Genomic DNA, 9,970 nt, shown 5'->3' with positions numbered 1-9,970 from the left:
GGATTATCCCCAGTTTCCGCCAGCAGCGCACGATGATCCTGGTATAGTTCACGTCTTTGGGACCAGTACCCACTTTCGGGGCTGACAACCTCATTGTACTGGCTATATTTAGGATCCTACGTATAATGGTAGACGTACCATACATCCGTTCCTAAGGTTTCTAACGTTTTCACGTTAGCTAAGGTTTTGACATTTTCATGTCACTAAGTTTGGATAGTTGCCAGAGAAGGGCCATACTCCAGTTTACATACGATCCTTTGGGCTTGTCCCCAGTTATCCTTTGGGCTTGTCCCCAGTGATCCTCCGGGATCATCCCCAGTTATCCTTTGGGCTTGTCCCCAGTGATCCTCTGGGATCATTCTCAGTTATCCTTTGGGCTTGTCCCCAGTTACTAACTTATCTTTTATATTGGCTTAGTCCTAAGTTATATTCCATTTTTTCAGGTTTTCGAAGTTAAACAATTAAGGATCCTTAATCCTTATTATCCATTAAAGTTTTACCTATGGTTATTCCAATTAAAGGTTAGGATCCTAACTTGGATCCTCAGGTATGATCCTTAACTATTTTTAATTTCATTATTCATTATCCTAACCAACCCTTATACTTTGACAACCAAACCTATGATCCTTGAACTAAAATACTTTGAATAATTTCAAATATCAGGATATTTGATCTAGGATCATATCCTAAATTTATTAAATATATTTTCAACTCTTGCAAGTATATTACAAAGACAACTAAGAAACAATAAGATAAGGATAACAACACGAGATAAGCCACAAAAGTTAAAGTTATATTATTAAACAAAAGGATCATTAACCCTTTCAAGAAAGTTGTCAAAATCGCCAACCCACGTTTCTACCAGCAAAACGTGGCCCGTCCACATGGGTTGGCAAAGGGTGTCCATTGTCTATGCGGTCTTAGCATTATGCAGGAAAATTAAAGCGGCAGGATCACAAAGGCTTCATCCCCCAAACAGAGGATCCCTCCACCTTTTGTAATCCTACCTATTGTTCAAAGGATCTAGGATCCTTAACCCTAAGAAACTATTGTTCAGAGATTACAAACCATAATTGTCTCAAACCATCAACAACCACAAAAAACACTATCAAACCTAAAAAATTGGGCTCCGGCCTAGTCAACAATATCCATCATCGCCCAATCATGCAGCCTACTCCTTTGCTGCTCCATCACCACCGGCTGCTCCACCTTGATCCTTCTCAACATCACCTCCCTCCAGCATTGGGATATCTTCAGCCTCATCCTCGTCCTCCAGGTCTGCCAACCTTGCCTTCCAACCCTCAACATCCCACGAGCTTTTGTCAAAGGTAGGATCCTGAGCCTCCTCGGCCATCCGAAGTTGTATCTTATACATAGCAATTGCCGCGGACACCTTAGCATCTTGGGTGATCTCCTGCTTCTCGTTATCCATATCGATCAACCTCTGAGCAGCCTCAGCCTTCATGACCCGGAGTTCCTTCTCAAGATCTCCTATCTTGAGATCCTTTAACACACCCATTTGCTGGAGATCGGCAATTTGGCTCTCCTGGTCCTCAACATGGCCAAGATAGGTCTCAATCTCGGCAAGTTTCTGCAACAGGAGAAAAAAGATAAGCTTAGGATCAGATGATCCTCAAGAAAAGCAGAATATGCGAGACGGATAACCAACAGGGGCAGTGATCCTTACCTCATTCACGTAGTCGAGGAATTGCTGACGGAGGAGGGGAAATCCTTGGAGATCTTCAGAGGTTTTCCTCTTTTTTCCCTTGCCTCGGATAGACGCTTTGGGAGCTGATGCTGAAGGACTGGCAGCAGGAGCCTTCTTCTTCTTTGAAGACGTGACATTGGCAAGATCACTTATCCCAAATATGGAGGCAGATTAACAGACCTGGCAGACTTTCCGGCACCTACACAATCAAAAAACAAGATAAGTTGCTTTATTAATCAAACAATCCTACATATAATTTATTTTCTGTAAGGATACTTACTTGACATAGTGGCAGATGCAGAGGATACTTCTTGAGAATCTTGGACGGTGACCTGGAAACTTCTGACTTCAGGTTTAAGCTTTTTAAAAGCTAGAACTCTCTCTTTTGTAGCAGGGCTTAACTTGAGATGAGCGATAGAAATAGCTGTATAAAAGACAAAGGAAAAAAGACATCAGTGATCCTCATCATATGAGACAGGACTGATAGTGATCCTTCGAGGATCCTCTACCCTACCATGAGTGGCCCATTCTTTGGGCAAATCCTTCCCATCCGGGATGGAATCCCTTCTAACGAAGAAAAAACGACGCTTCCAGTTTGTATCATTCTTGGTGACCTTGAAGACAGGGTGATCCTCACCGGCTTTCCGTTTCAGCAGATACCGGTAAGAACCAAAAGTAGTAAGATCGTAAAACTCGGCCAACTCCGTCATCCCCAGATCAATCCCTCTCTGCTCAATGATCCTTTCGAAGGTATACAGAACCCTCCAGATCATCGGCATAGCTTGGATGTAAGAGATGCCGGTTAGAGAAAAGAAGGATTGGGTGAAGGATGGAAAAGGATATGAATACCCTATGGTGAATGGAGTAGCAGGAAAAGCCACCCAGACATCCGAGACAAAGTCGCTCAAAGCAGTAGGATCAAAGGATTTAAAAACGGCATTCGCCGGAAAGCAATGACGAATTTTGTCTACGTGAGCATCACTAAAGCAACACCTCTCCATAGGAGAATCCTTGATAATCCCCTGGCTTTTTAAGGGACTATCCTTCTTGGAATCCTTGTGCGGAGAATTCCGGAGCAACATGTTTGGAACAGAAACAAAGTAGAAACGGAAAACAGAGCAAACAAAAGGAAGAAGGGAAAGAGAGAAGAAGAGGATACCTGAACAACCTTCGGTGCAGAATATAAGGGAGTGTATCTTGAACTTAAATACAAACTGATCCTGACCCTATCTCCTATTTATAATGATGATTTGCAGGGATTGTCACATCTGTGACGTAATGATCACAACGGCTAGTCCATGTGTAACGGCTATTTATTCGGAATCGCCCGTTAGAGATAAGATCGAAACAAAATATAACTCGTCTATTTACAATTAACTCCTTATATTTTGGGGGCAATTGTTAGGGCTGGATTTTTATTATAGGTGATCCTTACACATGATCCTAACCAGTGATCCTTGTTTCTTTGGCAGACAGTGATCCTCAGCAGAACTTCAGGATCAGGATCATGGGACATTATGGTGATCCTCATACTAACGGCCACTTCCGCTTAATACAATATTGTTTTGCAGGAACATCTAGCAGGATATGCTCTAGACATCATGATCCAGGGACGCGTCTTCACAAATATGGCAAGAGCTTAATCGAAGAAAGACGTTGCACAGGATATGGAAACTAGGCTTGATTTATGGGCGGCTATTTAGGCTAGATTGTATCTCATTTCTAAAGGGGTAATGAGCTGAATATTAGTTTAGCTACCTAAAATAGGTCACCAACACATGTATAAATACCATTCTTCCTCATTCGGAAGAGGACACACGACATACAACGCAACTCTCACACACTTAGACACCAAAAGCAATAGTGATCCTTGTACTCAGCTCATTATCATCCAAAGTTGTAATCATATTTTTGTTATATTGAAGTTGGTGATCGGTAGTTGCCATCACCCGAGGTTTTTTATGCCGGAGATCATTCATTGATCAAGGGCTTTTTCCTCGTATAAATCATTGTGTCTTTGCATCTTTTATCACAGAAGTGATCCTTTATTTTCATAATTAACCAAGCATCATACCCCGTTTACATAAAGTTTGGTTACATTATCCTTGTGTGATTTTTGACCAAAACACTGTTGACCAAGAAGAGGATGATGAAGATTATCCTCCAATCTCAGAATATTGTTTTTCCGTTGATAATCATGAACTAATCCTTGCAATGCAGAATCTAGGTGAAAAAGCTAGGTGGCCCAGGAAGAATGATAAACCGTCCGGGACTAAAGACAAGTCAAAATGGTGTGCATACCATGAGGATTTCGGGCATCTAACTGAAGAATGCATAGCTTTAAGAAAAGAGATTGGGTATCCGTTAAGCAAGGGGCACCTGAAAGAATTGTTGGGAAGAAAAAAGCAAAGGACTCAGGATCCTAAAAGGATCCCTGAAAAGGCTCCAGCACCTCCGGCAAATGCACAAGTGATCAACTTTATTTCCGGAGGATCAGACATTTGTGGTACATCTTTCTCGGCGGCCAAAAGGCATGCAAAGGAGTCAAAAATGGATAATGGAGAAAGACCTATTAGAACATCAAGTGTCTCAGAAGGGAAGATGATAACGTTTGACGAGGATGATCGCATTAACATTCAGGATCCTCATCATGATAGTTTAGTTATTACTCTCTTTATCTCTAACCATTTTGTCCACAGGATCCTTATCGATGGAGGAAGCTCAGTGAACATTATCCAGCTTGATGTTCTAAAGAAAATGGGTATTCCAGAATCAGACATCACACCAAGATCCTCCGTGCTTGTAGGATTCAGTGGAGAAACGAAGAAAACTCTGGGGGACATCAAACTCCCAATCTACGTGGAAGGATTACATAATTATCAGAAATTTTGTGTTATTGACTCTTTATCTTGTTGCAATGTTATCCTTGGCAGGCCTTGGATACATGATATGAAAGCAGTCCCATCCACCTACCATCAATGTGTGAAGCTCCCTAGCCCATGGGGAATAATCAAGATGGACAGTGATCAGCAGGAGGCTAAGGATTGTTATACCTCATCCATGAAGCCAACCTCGAAGCCAAGGGAGCAATAGCAATTACAGTATCCTCCGAGGAATGTCTTGGAGGCAAGGGAACAAGATGTGGATGAAATCCTCTTGGATCCTAGTGATCCTGAATCAAAAATCTATATCGGATCAGGGATCCTTGGCAAGATGAAAGAAGACTAAATATCCTTCCTCAAAAGAAGAAAATCTACCTTTGCTTGGAAACATGAAGATATGACAGGTATATCTAAGGATATTATTACTCACAAACTTGGCATTGACAGGTCTATCAAACCAATCCATCAAAAAAGGAGGAAGTTTGCACCAGAAAGGAATGCCATTATCCAAGAAGAAGTAGAGAGACTACTTCGAGCAGGTATGATCAGAGAGGTAAAGTATCCAAAATGGTTAGCCAATGTGGTCGTTGTCCAAAAGAAAAACGGAAAGTGGAGGGTATGTGTCGATTTCACTGATCTGAATAAGGCATGTCCCAAGGATCCTTTCCCATTACCCCACATTGACTCCATGGTGGATGCAACAGCGGGGCATGAACTGTTGACCTTTATGGATGCATCATCTGGATTCCAACAAATTCAGATGGAACCATCTGACCAAGAGGATACAGCCTTTATGACCCCAACAGGTTTGTATTGTTATATTGCCATGCCTTTTGGATTAAGAAATGCAGGTGCAACATATCAAAGGCTGGTGAATATGATGTTCAAAGATCAAATTGGACAAACTATGGAAGTATACATAGATGATATGGTAGTCAAATCAAAGAAAGCTGAGGATCACCTAAGGGATTTGGAAGAAGCATTTGATATCCTTGATAATTATAACATGAAGCTTAATCCTTCAAAATGCCACTTTGGCGTTAAGGCAGGTAAATTCCTAGGATATATGGTAACTCAGAGGGGCATTGAAGCAAGTCCGGAGCAAATTAAAGCACTAGTGAACATCAAGTCCCCTGCCAATGCTAAGGATGTGCAAAGGCTAACAGGCAGGATAGCAGCTCTGAACAGGTTCATATCAAAATCCTCAGAAAAATGTAAAGAATTTTACGATATCCTAAGGAAGAACAAGAAGTTTGAATGGACTGAGAAACATGAGAATGCTTTACAAGCCCTTAAAGAATATATGTCCTCAGCACCAGCATTAACAAAGCCCGAAAAAGGAGATGTGTTATCCTTATATTTGGCGGTATCCTCAACCGCTGTAAGTGCTGTCCTTGTTAAGGATCATGAAGGTACACAATATCCTATCTACTATGTAAGTAAGAGTTTACTTGATGCCGAATCCAGGTACTCACACCTCGAAAAACTTATTCTTGCATTAATCATGGCATCAACTAAGTTAAGGCATTATTTTGAAACCCATACTATTGTTGTTAGAAGTAACTTTCCAATTAAGAATGTCCTCAGGAAACCAGAGATGTCAGGAAGAATGGCTAAGTGGGCAGTAAAGCTTAGTGCCCATGATATAAGATATGAGCCAAGAACAGCCATTAAATCCCAAGCATTAGCTGACTTTGTGGCTGATTTCAGTAGTGATCTACAAAAAGAAGCAGAATTGGAAGTCCAGCAGCTGGATGAGACCAAGGATCCTTGGATACTACACACTGATGGATCCTCAAATGTCAAGGGCACAGGGCTCGAGATACTACTAAAATCGCCACAGGGGGACATAATACCCTACTCCATAGCCTGTGAGTTCCAAGCAACTAACAATGAGGCTGAATATGAAGCCTTAATTGCTGGCTTACAAATTGCTAAGGATATGGGGGTAAAGTATCTTAAAGTATATGTAGACTCATTATTGATCACCAATCACTTAAATGGATCCTATGCTGTTAAAGGTGAAAAACTAACCAAATATTTAGAGATAGTCAAGGAATTGGCACTCTCTTTTGTCTCTTTCAGCTTAACACAGGTACCAAGGGAGGATAACACGGAAGCTGATGCGTTGGCCAACTTAGGATCATCCTTAAAGATTCCAGAAGATATAAGTATCCCTATCATCCATATCCTGGCTCCTGCTATTGAAAATCAGGTAGCCATGGAAATAGAAGAGGATACTGCAGTAATCCCTAGTGACGAAGCTCAATCTTATGCAGGATCTTGGATCTCACCAATCATAAGATACTTGCAATATGGGGAGATTCCGATGGGAGAAAATCCTAGAGCCTTCAGGATTAAGGTATCTCAATTCACAATCTTAAATAATGTGCTATATAAACGATCTCTTGCAGGACCATATTTGAGATGTATCGAGGATCCTGAAATTGAAGAAGTGTTGAGAGACTTCCATGAAGGAGATTGTGGAAACCACACTGGGGGCAGGGCATTGTTCTCAAGGATCCTTAGAACAGGATACTACTGGCCAACCATGAAAATGGATGCTGTAGAATATGCTAGGAAATGTGATCCTTGTCAAAGACACAACAATATCCTTCATCAACCAGCTGAATTGCTACACCCCATACCATCCTCTTGGCCATTCTTGAGATGGGGGATCGATATAGTTGGCAAGCTCCCTAAAGCACCTGGTGGAAAAGTATTTATGCTTGCCATGACTGACTACTTCTCTAAGTGGATAGAAGCTGAAGCTTTTGCTCAAGTCAGAGAAAAAGAAGTTATATCCTTTATCAAAAGAAACATTATAACTAGATTTGGCATTCCCTCTGAAATTGTATGTGATAATGGTTCCCAATTCATTGGAAGCAGAACTACTAACTTTTGTGACAGTTGGGGAATCAAGATGATAACATCAACACCAGTTCATCCACAAGCCAATGGCCAAGCAGAATCATCCAACAAGATCATCATCAACAATCTGAAGAAGAAGCTAGGATCCAAGAAGGGAAAATGGGCAGAGGAGTTACCTTATGTGCTATGGGCTGATAGAACAACTCCCAAGAATGCCACTGGTCAAACACCTTTTTCTTTAGTATTTGGGGCAGAAGCAGTGATCCCAACAGAGATGGTGATCCCAACTGCTAGAACAAGTGCTCGTGATCCTGAAGAGAATGCTACAATCCTGGCTCAGGATTTGGATACTATTGAGGAAATCAGGGATCTGGCTAGGATAAGGATGGCAAGCTACCAACAAAGAATGGCTGGTGCTTACAACAAAAATGTTAGGATAAGGAAGTTTCAAGTCGGAGATATGGTGTTGAGAAAAGCATTCCAAAACACTATTAATCCTGCTGACGGGAAGTTAGCACCAAAGTGGGAAGGCCCTTACTTGATTGAAGCTGAAGCAGGAAAGGGGGCATACAGATTGCTAACCATGGAAGGAAACTTGTTACCAAGAGCCTGGAATGCTGTTCACTTAAGGAGGTACTTTATGTGAACATGATCCTTCAAGCATGTGATCCTTTTATTGAAGTATCCTCGAAGGATCCCGGTGATGTCAGTGATCCTTAATCTGGTAATGTCCTTATCTTAAAACATTTACATTTCCTTACTTTTTACCAAAGGATAAGGATCCTGTATCCTTCATCCTCTTCTCACGAACCATTTGAGTTATGATAGTTCAGGTATCTACAGCATATCGTCAAAGATCTTCAAAAGCAACGCAGATCCTTGGGCTTGTCCCCAGTTATCCTTGGGATTATCCCAGTTTCCGCCAGCAGCGCACGATGATCCTGATATAGTTCACGTCTTTGGGACCAGTACCCACTTCCGGGGCTGACAACCTCATCGTACTGGCTATACCCAGGATCCTACGTATAATGGTAGACGTACCATACATCCGTTCATAAGGTTTCTAACGTTTTCACGTTAGCTAAGGTTTTGACATTTTCATGTCACTAAGTTTGGATAGTCGCCAGTAAGGGCCATACTCCAGTTTACATACGATCCTTTGGGCTTGTCCCCAGTTATCCTTTGGGCTTGTCCCCAGTTATCCTTTGGGCTTGTCCCCAGTGATCCTTTGGGATCATCCCCAGTTATCCTTTGGGCATGTCCCCAGCTACTAATTTATCTTTTACATTGGCTTAGTCCCAAGATATGTTCCATTTTTCAGGTTCTCGAAGTTAAACAAATAAGGATCCTTAATCCTTATCATCCATTAAAATTTCACTTATGGTTATCTTGATTAAAGGTTAGGATCCTAACTTGGATCCTCAGGTATGATCCTTGACTATTTTGATTATACTAAACAACCCCTACACTTTGACAACTAAAACTATGATCCTTGAAAATTTTCAATGATAGGATATTTGATCTAGGATCATATCCTAAATTTATTAAACATGGTTTGCTCAACTCTTGTTACTCTAACAAATATGTTTCTAAAAACTGGGAAATAAGAAGATAAATAAAGGATAACAACACGAGATAAGCCAGAAAGATTAGAGTTATATTATTAACAAAAGGATCTTAAACCCTTTCAAAAAGTTGTCAAAATTGCCAACCCACATTTCTACCAGCAAAACGTGGCCCGTCCACATGGGTTGGCAAAGGGTGTCCATTGTCTATGCGGTCTTAGCAGGTGCAGGAAATTCAAGGCGGCAGGATCACAAAGGCTTCATCCCCCAAACAGAGGATCCCTCCACCATTTGCGATCCTACCTATTGTTCAAAGGATCCAGGATCCTTAACCCTAAAAACTATTGTTCAAAGTACAAACCATAAAATTGTTTCAAACATCACAACCACTACCAAACTCAAAAAATTGGGCTCCGGCCTAGTCTCAAAATATCCATCATTGCCCAATCCTGCAGCTCAAACCTTCGCTGCTTCATCACCACCGGCTCCACTAGCTTCTCCACCCTGATCCTTGCCAGCATCACCACCCTCCAGCATTGGGATATCCTCAGCATCATCGTCATCCTCCAACTCTGCTAGCCTTGCCTTCCAACCTTCCACGTCCCATGAGCCTTTGTCAAAGGAAGGATCCTGAGCCTCCGCAGCCATCTGCAGCTGGATCTTATACATAGTTATCGCAGCAGAGACCTTAGCATCCTGGGTGATGTCACGCTTCTCGTAGTCAAAGCTGATCAGTGCTTTGACAGCTTTATCCTTGGTAGCCCGGAGCTCCTTCTCAAGATCAGCTATCTTGAGATCCTTCAGCACACCCATCTGTTGAAGGTCGGCAATCTGGCGGTCTTGATCTTCAACGTGATTAACATAAGTCTCTATTTCGGTAAATCTCTGCAAGAAAAACAGGATATGACGTCAGACACAGGTGATCCTCAAAACCATCAGGATAA

This window comes from Helianthus annuus, chromosome 13 (genome assembly GCF_002127325.2).
Source record: "Helianthus annuus cultivar XRQ/B chromosome 13, HanXRQr2.0-SUNRISE, whole genome shotgun sequence".
Lineage (NCBI taxonomy): Eukaryota > Viridiplantae > Streptophyta > Magnoliopsida > Asterales > Asteraceae > Helianthus > Helianthus annuus.
This window is presented reverse-complemented; position numbering follows the sequence as displayed.